The sequence below is a fragment of the Myotis lucifugus genome, unplaced genomic scaffold (genome assembly GCF_000147115.1).
Source record: "Myotis lucifugus unplaced genomic scaffold, Myoluc2.0 scaffold_203, whole genome shotgun sequence".
Taxonomy (NCBI): Eukaryota; Metazoa; Chordata; class Mammalia; order Chiroptera; family Vespertilionidae; genus Myotis; species Myotis lucifugus.
Genome location: NW_005871251.1, coordinates 1247890 through 1257813, shown reverse-complemented (window position 1 = coordinate 1257813; position 9924 = coordinate 1247890).

Here is a 9924-nt window from a genome sequence, read left to right as displayed (position 1 = left end):
CATACTATGTCAGGGAATTCTCAGGACTCCTGAAGCCTGCTGTAACCCAGTGGCCCATGGTCCCCCAGTTAAGAACCCCAGACATGCAGGAAGTGGAAGTCAAAGGTAAGTACCCAGAAGCTTTGAAAACTGTCCCGCTCTGGTGATTGGAAGAATTCTATAGTTTGAACTAACTTAGTGGATGAGATGCATTCTTGAAAGGTTGTATACCAAACAAAATTCTATCAATATTTTTTTGTAGTACATTTAGGGATCTGGTTGTACAGAAAAAAATTTTTTGGCCCTAGCTGGTTTGGCTCAGTGGATAGAGCATTGGCCTGTGGACTGAAGGGTCCCTGGTTCAATTCCAGTCAAGGGCACATGCCCACGTTGTGGGCTCGATCCCCATAGGGGACGTGCAGGAGGCAGCCGGTCAATGATTCTCTCTCAGCGTTGATGTTTCTATCTCCCTCTCCCTTCCTCTCTGAAATCAATAAAAATATATTAAAAAAAAATTTTTGGTCTCAGTTCCACAAAATCACATTTAAGGATCTTATCTTTTATATTTTCTACTTTTTATCAGGACGTCTAGCAAAAGCAAGTTAAGACAAATGGATAATTACTTCTGCACCCACAGTATTTAATAATACATGTATAAGAAAACATCTCATAATTTAATTTCCCATCCCATTGGGGTTTTTTTTATGACTAAAGGCTTGAATGTTGGTGGCCACACAGTTAAGGCTTTTTGGTTAGTGTATTTAGCAAAACTGACCGAATCCTCCCTGGGTGTCTTTTCAAACAGCTCAGCAAAAAGGCAAAGAGCAGTGGGTGTATAGGTGTTACTACTATAATTGCAAATTCACTGATTGGACCAAATAGCTTGTACAGTGAAGGTCCCGAAAGAAAATTTGTAGCATATGTTTCATAGTTTGATATAGAATGGGCAAATTGAGGCTCACATCCTATTCATTACAGAGAAGGTTGATCCAAAAGTAGAAAAGTATCTTGAGCAGTTATAAGTGCTGTAACTGAATCCATGTTTTAGATTAGAAAATTTGTTAGAAATTTGACTTTCATATAGATACTAATCAAGACATCTAATGTTTTCCCCATAACCTTCATTTATTGAGCACTACATATTAGGCATGTTACATGTATCATTACAATCCTCATAACCATTTTTTCCAGCTTGCCCAAGGCTGCGTAGCATGTTGAAGTACTTAGATTCAACTCCCAGACTCCTAGACACCTACCCAGTAGTGTAATACTCCTGAATAATCACGCAGACGTGTTCATTTTAAGCACTTGGCATTTCACTTTGTCCTGTCAATTTATTTGCTTTTTGGGGGAGAAGGTATATATTTTTTAACAATTTCATTGTATTATTCCATTCTCTTTTTAGTTTAGTTTTTTTTTTTTTTTTTTGGTCATTCTGTATTCCTTTTTAATGTTTTTTTGCTCTTGAGTTCTTATTTGCCCTTTCTTATCCTTGGTTTGACTTTTTCATTAGATCTCATTGTCAATTCAACATTTTTCCACATCTGATTCACTTATGGATTAGCAAAATGATTTTTTTAAATCCTCACTGGAGGATGTGTTTATTGATTTTTAGAGAAATAGAGAAAGAGAAACATTGATGTAAGAGAAAAACGTTGATCGGTTGCCTCCCATACATGCCCCAACCTACGTGTGTGCCTTGGCCAGGAATCGAACCCAAAACCTTTTGGTATACAGTACGATACTCCAACCAACTGAGCCACCTGACCAGTGTGCAAAATGATTTTTAAAAGTAAGTCTTCCCTTCCTTTTGCCCATTTTCTCTTTTCCTCACTTCTTTTATCCCTTCGCATTTTACATAATTTCCCTAGATGCTGTTTCTACTGAGGAGTCAATGTAATCCTTCAACTTTGCTCTATCAAAATCAACTGTTATAGCCTGGCGGCCATGGCTCAATGGTTGAGCATCGACCTATGAGGTCACAGTCCGGTTCCAGGTTAGGGCACAAGCCTGGGTTGTGGGCTCAATACCCCGTAGAGGCATGCAGGAGATCAATGATTCTTATCATTGATGTTTCCATCTCTCCTCCCATCCTCTTTGAAATCATTAAAAATATTTTTTTTAAAAAAATCAACTGTTATACTTACTCTTTATTTTTAGACCTTCATTCATCTAACCTTTTATTGATTTTATAATATACTATGTTCTCTTATTAACGCAGATATGCCCCTGCTTTAAGGAGTCCCTTTATAAAAAAATTCAAACATTGCAAGAAATCTAAGAACAAGCTCCACTAGCTTGCCATTTGTATTTAGGACTTCAGCTCTTGTATTATTGGTAACTCTGAAGTATACCTGTCTACCCTCAAACTTGAGGTTCAGACCCAATTTTGTTGCTGCTTATTGGAGGTCTGTGTTTTAATATTCCACAAATATGTAATTGCATCTAAAACATTTTATTACCTTCACTTCATTATCAAAGGTAAAACCTTACCTGTGCTTCCTACTATTGTTCCTTTTTTCTTTGGCATCACCTGCCACCCCTTTACCTGAGCAAATCATGAACTGCATTTGATGCCTGTGTTTTTGCTTTCCACCTCTCAACTGTTAAAAAAAAGTCTGTTTTTAATAACCACCAAATGTTTCAGACGTCATTTCCTTTCCCTGGGCCTTAGATTCAAGCTCTCATGAACTTTACCTTGGACTCATGCAGTAACCTCCTTACTACTTTCCTTACGCAGGTCTCTTTTTCAACCCAGTGCTGCCATGTGAGTAACATAAATTTTCTTAAAAAGTTCATCACAGAACAAAAATAGATGGATCTAGAGACAAATGGTAGCAGCGGGGGGAGGGGGAGCGGGTAGAGAGCAACTAAAGGACTTGTATGCATGCATATTAGCGTAACCAATGGACACAGACACTGGGGCGGTGGGGGCTTGCCGGGGTGGGAGTGGCTTGGGGGGGGTTGTCAATTAGGGGAAAAGAAGACATGTAAAACTTTAGACAAAAAAAAAAAAGCTTATAACCTATAAAAAAAAAAAGTTGATCACACCCTGTTTTCTATAGAATAAAAGGTCATGTACTGCAGGCTGCCTCCCACAAGCTGAGTGCTTTGTAGCACTCCTGACTCACCTGCCACTCCCACCACCTCTGTTTGAGCCTGACCAAGTTCTCTGTTTTAACCAGTCAAGCACTTTACCGTGTGCCTTAGCTCAGTGGTACCTTCTCTCTAGAACATCCTTTTTGTAGACCTTACCCCCAGCCTTTTCCCTTTCAATCTGCTAAAGCTCTGCCTACCAGTTTCAAAGAGCAGTCATTGTGTGCTTGTTTTTCTCCTTGGCTGTGTAGACCATATGAGGTCCCTGAGGTACAGACCAATTGTAATTCATGGTTTGGAATCCTTGGCACTCGGAACAATGGCTGATGTTAGAGGCACTCGGCAATATTTGCAGAATGAGTACGTTGTCTTTAAAAAGTTCATGCCCAGCCCTGACAGGTTTGGCTCAGTGGCTAGAAGAGCGTCGGCCTGCGGACCGAAGGGTCCCAGGTTCGATTCTGGTCAGGGGCATGTACCTTGGTTGCGGGCACATACCCAGTGGGGAGTGTGCAGGAGGCAGCTGATCAATGTTTCTCTCTCATGGATGTTTCTAACTCTCTATCCCTCTCCCTCTCTGTAAAAAAATCAATAAAATATATATTGTTAAAAAAGTTCATGCCCAAGTTTTCTGGAACCAGGCTGTTCTTAAGTCATGGATATACACGTAATTTGAATGAAAGAAGAAAACTGGGAAAAAATAGTATAGGCCTAATAAGAGAATGGGAAAGGGAAGGCACACTAAAAAAGTTACAAGAGGACCAACAAGAAGATTCTATATACAGTGAACCCATTGGAGAAGAGGAAAATAATATAGCAAATGAAATCAGTTCTTTAGGGCAGAAACAATTGAAAGGTAAGAGGCAGAAAGTTCAGGCATGGAGGCAAATTAGACATGAAGAGAAAACACCAAGTCAAATAGACCGGTAGTTTCCGGTTGACCACAGAGCCATCATGCCTGTGGTTGCTATTATGTTGTGTGGATAGTAGCAATTAAGTTTTTTATGTCACTTAACTCCTTACCAATTTGTCATCTAAAAAAGTAACTCCAATGATAAATACCTTGACCAACAATGCCCTTTAAAGGAAGCCATATTTCATCATGCTAAAGTCACAAAACTGGTGTAAGGCTTGGTTTTAACCAGCTGGTGGCAGTTTGCACCTGCCAAACTTCTCCCCGTGGTTCCCTTGCAAATAGTGTTGGTGGGCAATGAGGTGTTTTGGGCTGGGCACACAAGGGCAGGTGGGAAGATGGAAGAGCATGTCAATTCGTATGCCTTTTGTTTGACCATTTCATTAATATGCAGAATGTTTATTTGCACACTTAGAACTGTAAAATAAAAGCACTTTGACCTTCAAATTATTGTTTTTTCTTGATTTTTTTTTCATCTTTACACTCTACTTTTTCTTCCATTTTTCTCAAACTCAGTTTTGCCCAGTAACAGAGTTGGGACTTATTATTAAAAAACTCTACTTGCCGAAGATTATATATATTAAAAAAATAGTCATGGGGTGTAAAGTACAGCATAGGGAATATAGTTAATAGCTATGTAATAACTATGTATGGTGGCAGGTGAGTACTAGACTGAATGGGGTGATCACTTCATAATTTATATAACTCTAATCACTATGTTGTACACCTGAAACTAATATAATATTGTATGGTAACTGTAAGTGAAAAATAAAAAACAACAATGAAATGCTAAAGAACTTCGAGCAAAAGTTTAAGAAGTTCTGCCATAGACCAGCCATGTGCTTGTGAGATTTCAGGAGATGTTTTTTCTACAATAACAGTACAGCCTTGCTAGAATCCTATACAAAGCAGCGTATCTATTTTCACCAATTAGGTGAACACTGGGACATGCTGATGAAGGGCAGAGATTCACATAAAACACTGACAAATTACTGACATCACATGCAGCAGCGTCCATGGAGGTGAGAGGGCAGAAAACACTGAACCAGGGAGTCGGGAGTTTTGGCTTCCAGACCTAGCTCCCCCTCTGCCCCAGTAGGACTTTAGGTAAGTTATTTAGGCCGCAGTTTTCCATGGTTGAAAACAGGAGTGATATCTGCTCTGCCTGCTTCACCTGGATGATTGGAGGATAAGAGCAGGTAAAATGCAGTAATGTGTGTCAGGGTTTTATGAACTTCGAAGTGACCTGTATTATTATTATTATTATTATTATTATTATTATTATTATACTATTATTACTACTACCACCATTATTCTAACACCAGTGCAATCTGTCTGTTCCTCTGGAAACTGACAACCCAGTTGCATAATTATTTTACTCTCGATGGAGCTGTATCCTGGTCTGGTTATACTGCAGTATTTAGGATCCCTTAGCACCATCTGTTTCTCAGATCATGACTTAATGTTTCCAGAAGAGGGAGGCAAAACTCCAACTTAGAGGCTCTTTGTCCCGTCCTCAGAGGGTCTAACCTTAGTGTTTCCTTAGAGGAAAATAACTATACTGCAGAGAGAACACCCTTTATTTTTTATTTATCCATTTTTCAGTCTTAATTCTTTAAAAATTTTTTCAATTACAGTTTTCATTCAATATCATTATGTATTAATTTCATGGGTACAGCATAGTGGTTAGACAATAATATACTTTACAAAGTTCCCCCCAATATTTCCAGTACCCAACTGGCACCATACATAGTTATACAATACTAGTGGCCCGGTGCACAGATTCGTGCACATTGAAAGGAAATTAGAAGAAATATTTTAATATCGCTATTTGCCCTTTCTTAATTCTTTAAAAAATTTTTCAATTACAGTTTTCATTCAATATCATTATGTATTAATTTCATGGGTACAGTATAGTGGTTAGACAATAATATACTTTACAAAGTTCCCCCCCCTGGGTCGAGGACCCAACTGGGAGCGTACTGAGGTCTGCTGTACTCGTGGCCCGGGGCACAGATTCGTGCACCTTGACTCGAAATTAATTAGAAGAAATATTTTAATATCGCTATTTGCCCTTTCTCTATAATAGAAGTGTCAGAGATGAAAATTAGTAAAATGTATATGAAAATAATATATAAATTGATTAATAAATAAACAATAACAACATGATATAAAACCAACAAAAAACATGATATAAAAACAATGATAAAAATAATGACTGATAAATTGATTAAACTTATTCTAATATCTCCTGCATACCACATTCAGAGTAAAAACACTTTCAGAGTGCTTGACTAATTTCCCTTGTGATGATTTACAACTTTATATCCCTACTCTGCCTACAGTTTGTTCTTGTGATTTATTAATAGTCATCACAAATGCTGGCATCATGGGAAACTGTCTTTGAATTAATTTAAATGGGAGGCCAGTGTCGGACGGGGACAAATCAGTTCTTGGAATTAGAACAACCTCTCCTTCCACAGATCCTGATAATACTTCAGCTTCGATTATGATGCCAGTGAGAGCTTTATATGTATTGCATGTGTGCGAGTCAACGTTTATTTTTAAATTGCCAGTGCGTGTCATATGTACTGGCCGGTTGGTCAGACGGATGGACGGACAGATGGACAGTCACTTAGCCTTTTATATATATAGATTATTGACTATATTTCCTAGGGCCCCAGTGGTCGGCAAACTCATTAGTCAACAGAGCCAAATATCAACAGTACAAAGATTGAAATTTCTTTTGAGAGCCAAATTTTTTAAACTTAAACTATATAGGTAGGTACATTGTTATTAACTTAATTAGGGTACTCCTAAGGCTTAGGAAGAGCCACACTCAAGGGGCCAAAGAGCCGCATGTGGCTCGCGAGCCGCAGTTTGCCGACAACAGTACAAAGATTGAAATTTCTTTTGAGAGCCAAATTTTTTAAACTTAAACTATATAGGTAGGTACATTGTTATTAACTTAATTAAGGTACTCCTAAGGCTTAGGAAGAGCCACACTCAAGGGGCCAAAGAGCCGCATGTGGCTCGCGAGCCGCAGTTTGGCCGATCCCATTATTATAAATACTATAACAGACATTCACTCATTTCAAATAATATTTTGTCTTTTCTGAATCCTCTGAGGAAAATGATTTGGGCCATTCCTTTAATCTCATTTTAATGATCTGACCTGTATAATTAGATACTCCTAGTCATGTTTCCTATTTAACTCTAGAATTTTAGATCTCACATAGCACCAGTTTTTAAATAATTTATGAATATATTTTTATAGATTTTTAGAGAGGAAGGAAGAGGAAGAAAGATGGATGTGAGAAAGTAACATCGATTAACTGCCTCCTGCATGCCCCCTACTGGGGATTGAGCCCACAACCTGGCAGGTGCCCTGACCATGAATTGAACTGGTAACTTTTTGGTGCAGAGGACAATGCCCAACCAACCGAGCCACACTGGCCAGGGATTAAATAGTTTTTTTAATAAGAAGAAAGTAAGTTATTCAGGCCTGATTCTTTCCATTTAAGATGCCTACCTTGGTCCAAAAAACGATTCCCAACACTGTGTAAATATGTCTGTCATAGCGTGTGTCTGTGTCATTCGGAGTAAGTGTTATCTATATCTAATCTTTCTTACTCTTTCATTATTCAAATTTGTGTTACAATATTCTTATGCTTTTTAAAAAATTGATTTGCGCAAGAGAGAAACATCGATTTGTTGTTCCACTTATTTATGCGTTCATTGGTTGATACTTGTATGTGCCCTGACCAGGGATTGAACCCACAACCTTGGCATATCAGGACGATGCTCTGACCAACTGAGCTACCCAGCCAGGGCCTCTTGTGCTTTTGTACTGTGCAAGAACACCAGTGGCTAACATTTGAACTGTTTCCATAGCATACGAAGTGCTCTCATACACATTTCAAGTGAGGTTGATAGCCACTATCCCCATCTTACAGATAAATTACCTCATCTGTAATCAGAATAGCTGCTCTTTGCGTAAAGAGGAAAGTGTGGGGAGCTGCCCCCTATGTCAAGAAAATCTCCAGGGATGGGTACTTGTTCTCTCTTAATAAATGACAAAAGAGCCAATTCTGAATCTGATGCTTTTTCTGTCTGCTTCACTACAATCAGATGGGGTAGAAGGGCATTCCATTACAGTTTTTCCCTTCTGCATATGTCACTTCATTTTTGGCTCCGCTCATTTGAAAAAAAAAAAAAAAGACTGTTTCCCATTCCATCCCCTCTGCCGCCACCCCCCAGCCAGAGTCATCTTTCCATTCCAGCTAAACCTCTTCCTGTTCTTAAGAATTGCATCACATTCTTGGCGTAATATAGACCAACACCCCCACATTGGCACCAGGGAGTGTGCGGGCCTTTATTGGTTGAAAGTTCCTGTCTAGTGAGCACAGAGCAAGTCACTCAACTTCTTGACTTCCAGCCCTGGCTGAATCTGTCTCTGGAAAAATATATATTGGATTTTTGTCTGTTTGTTTGTAAATCTCCTTCACTTCAATTTGGCAGTTACAAAACAGTCACGGGGATGTAAAGTACATCATAGGGAATATAATCAATAACATTACGATAACTATGGATGGTGTCAGATGGGTACTGGAAACATCGAGGGGTTCACTGTGTAAAGTATATGATTATCTAACCACTACGCTGTACACCTGAAACCAATACAAAATAAAGTTGAAAGGAAAATAAAGCAATTCCCTTCACTTTAGCTCAGTCCTGGAATGGGCAAGACTTTACAAAGTAGGAACAGTGTGGAAGGGCATTTGAGGGAGAGGAATGAGCTGTCTACCCTTGCTGTTCCTAATTCTTCTCTCTCTTTTCAACCTAGTTTAATCTGGAATTGGCTCCCACTGTGTTGGAGGGGCTTTCGCTAAGGACAGTAATGCTCCCTGTGTCACTAACAGCAATGGACACATCAGTCTTTATCTTACTGGACTCTAAGTATCTGACACTATTGACCTCCTTGAAAGACCTACTGTCTTCCTTTGGTTTCCATGCACTATTTTTTTCCTGCCTTGTCATGGATCTTCCACATTCTTTGCAAGCTCCTCCTTCTCTATGAACTTAAGGCAGTGATGGCGAACCTTTTGAGCTCGGCGTGTCAGCATTTTGAAAAACCCTAACTTAACTCTGGTGCCGTGTCATATATAAAAATTTTTTGATATTTGCAACCATAGTAAAACAAAGACTTATATTTTTGATATTTATTTTATATATTTAAATGCCATTTAACAAAGAAAAATCCACCAAAAAAATGAGTTCGCGTGTCACCTCTGACACGCGTGTCCTGGGTTCGCCATCCCTGTCTTAAGGGTTGGTGTTCCTCGGGATCCTGACCTACGTCAGTGTCCTTTCTCTCTACGCATTCTCTGAGAAATCTCATCCCCTTCAAGGACTGGTTGAGGTCTGTATGCCAATGACTTCCAAATCTCTACCTGCCTTGAACTTGACACATTCAATTGCCTTCTAGAACTTCTCCAACTGGAAATTCTGAAACCATATTCATTCACTATCTCTCTAACGTTCCTTATCCAAATACATGCCACAACATCCACCCCATTGCTTGCGCCAGAAATCTAGGATTCATCCTTGATTCCTCTTTTGCTCACCCTCCACATTCAATCAATAACCAAATTCAGTAAAGTCTACTTCTCTGAAACTACCCACTTAACCTCATCCTGGCTTAAATGATCTTTGCAACACTTTGCTCGTTTCCTGCCTTCAGTTTCTCTCCCCTTGGATCATTTTCCACCAGCCATCAAAAGGTGTTTTGTGAATGCAGACCTGATAAAGTTAACCTCCTCCTGTTTAAAATCATTTAGGCTAGGGAACAATCGTTTTAGCCGGGCTCGTCAGCCCTCTGTGATCAGCAGCCTGTCCTCCCACCACCAGTCTGCACTGCACTCATGTCGGATTCCAGG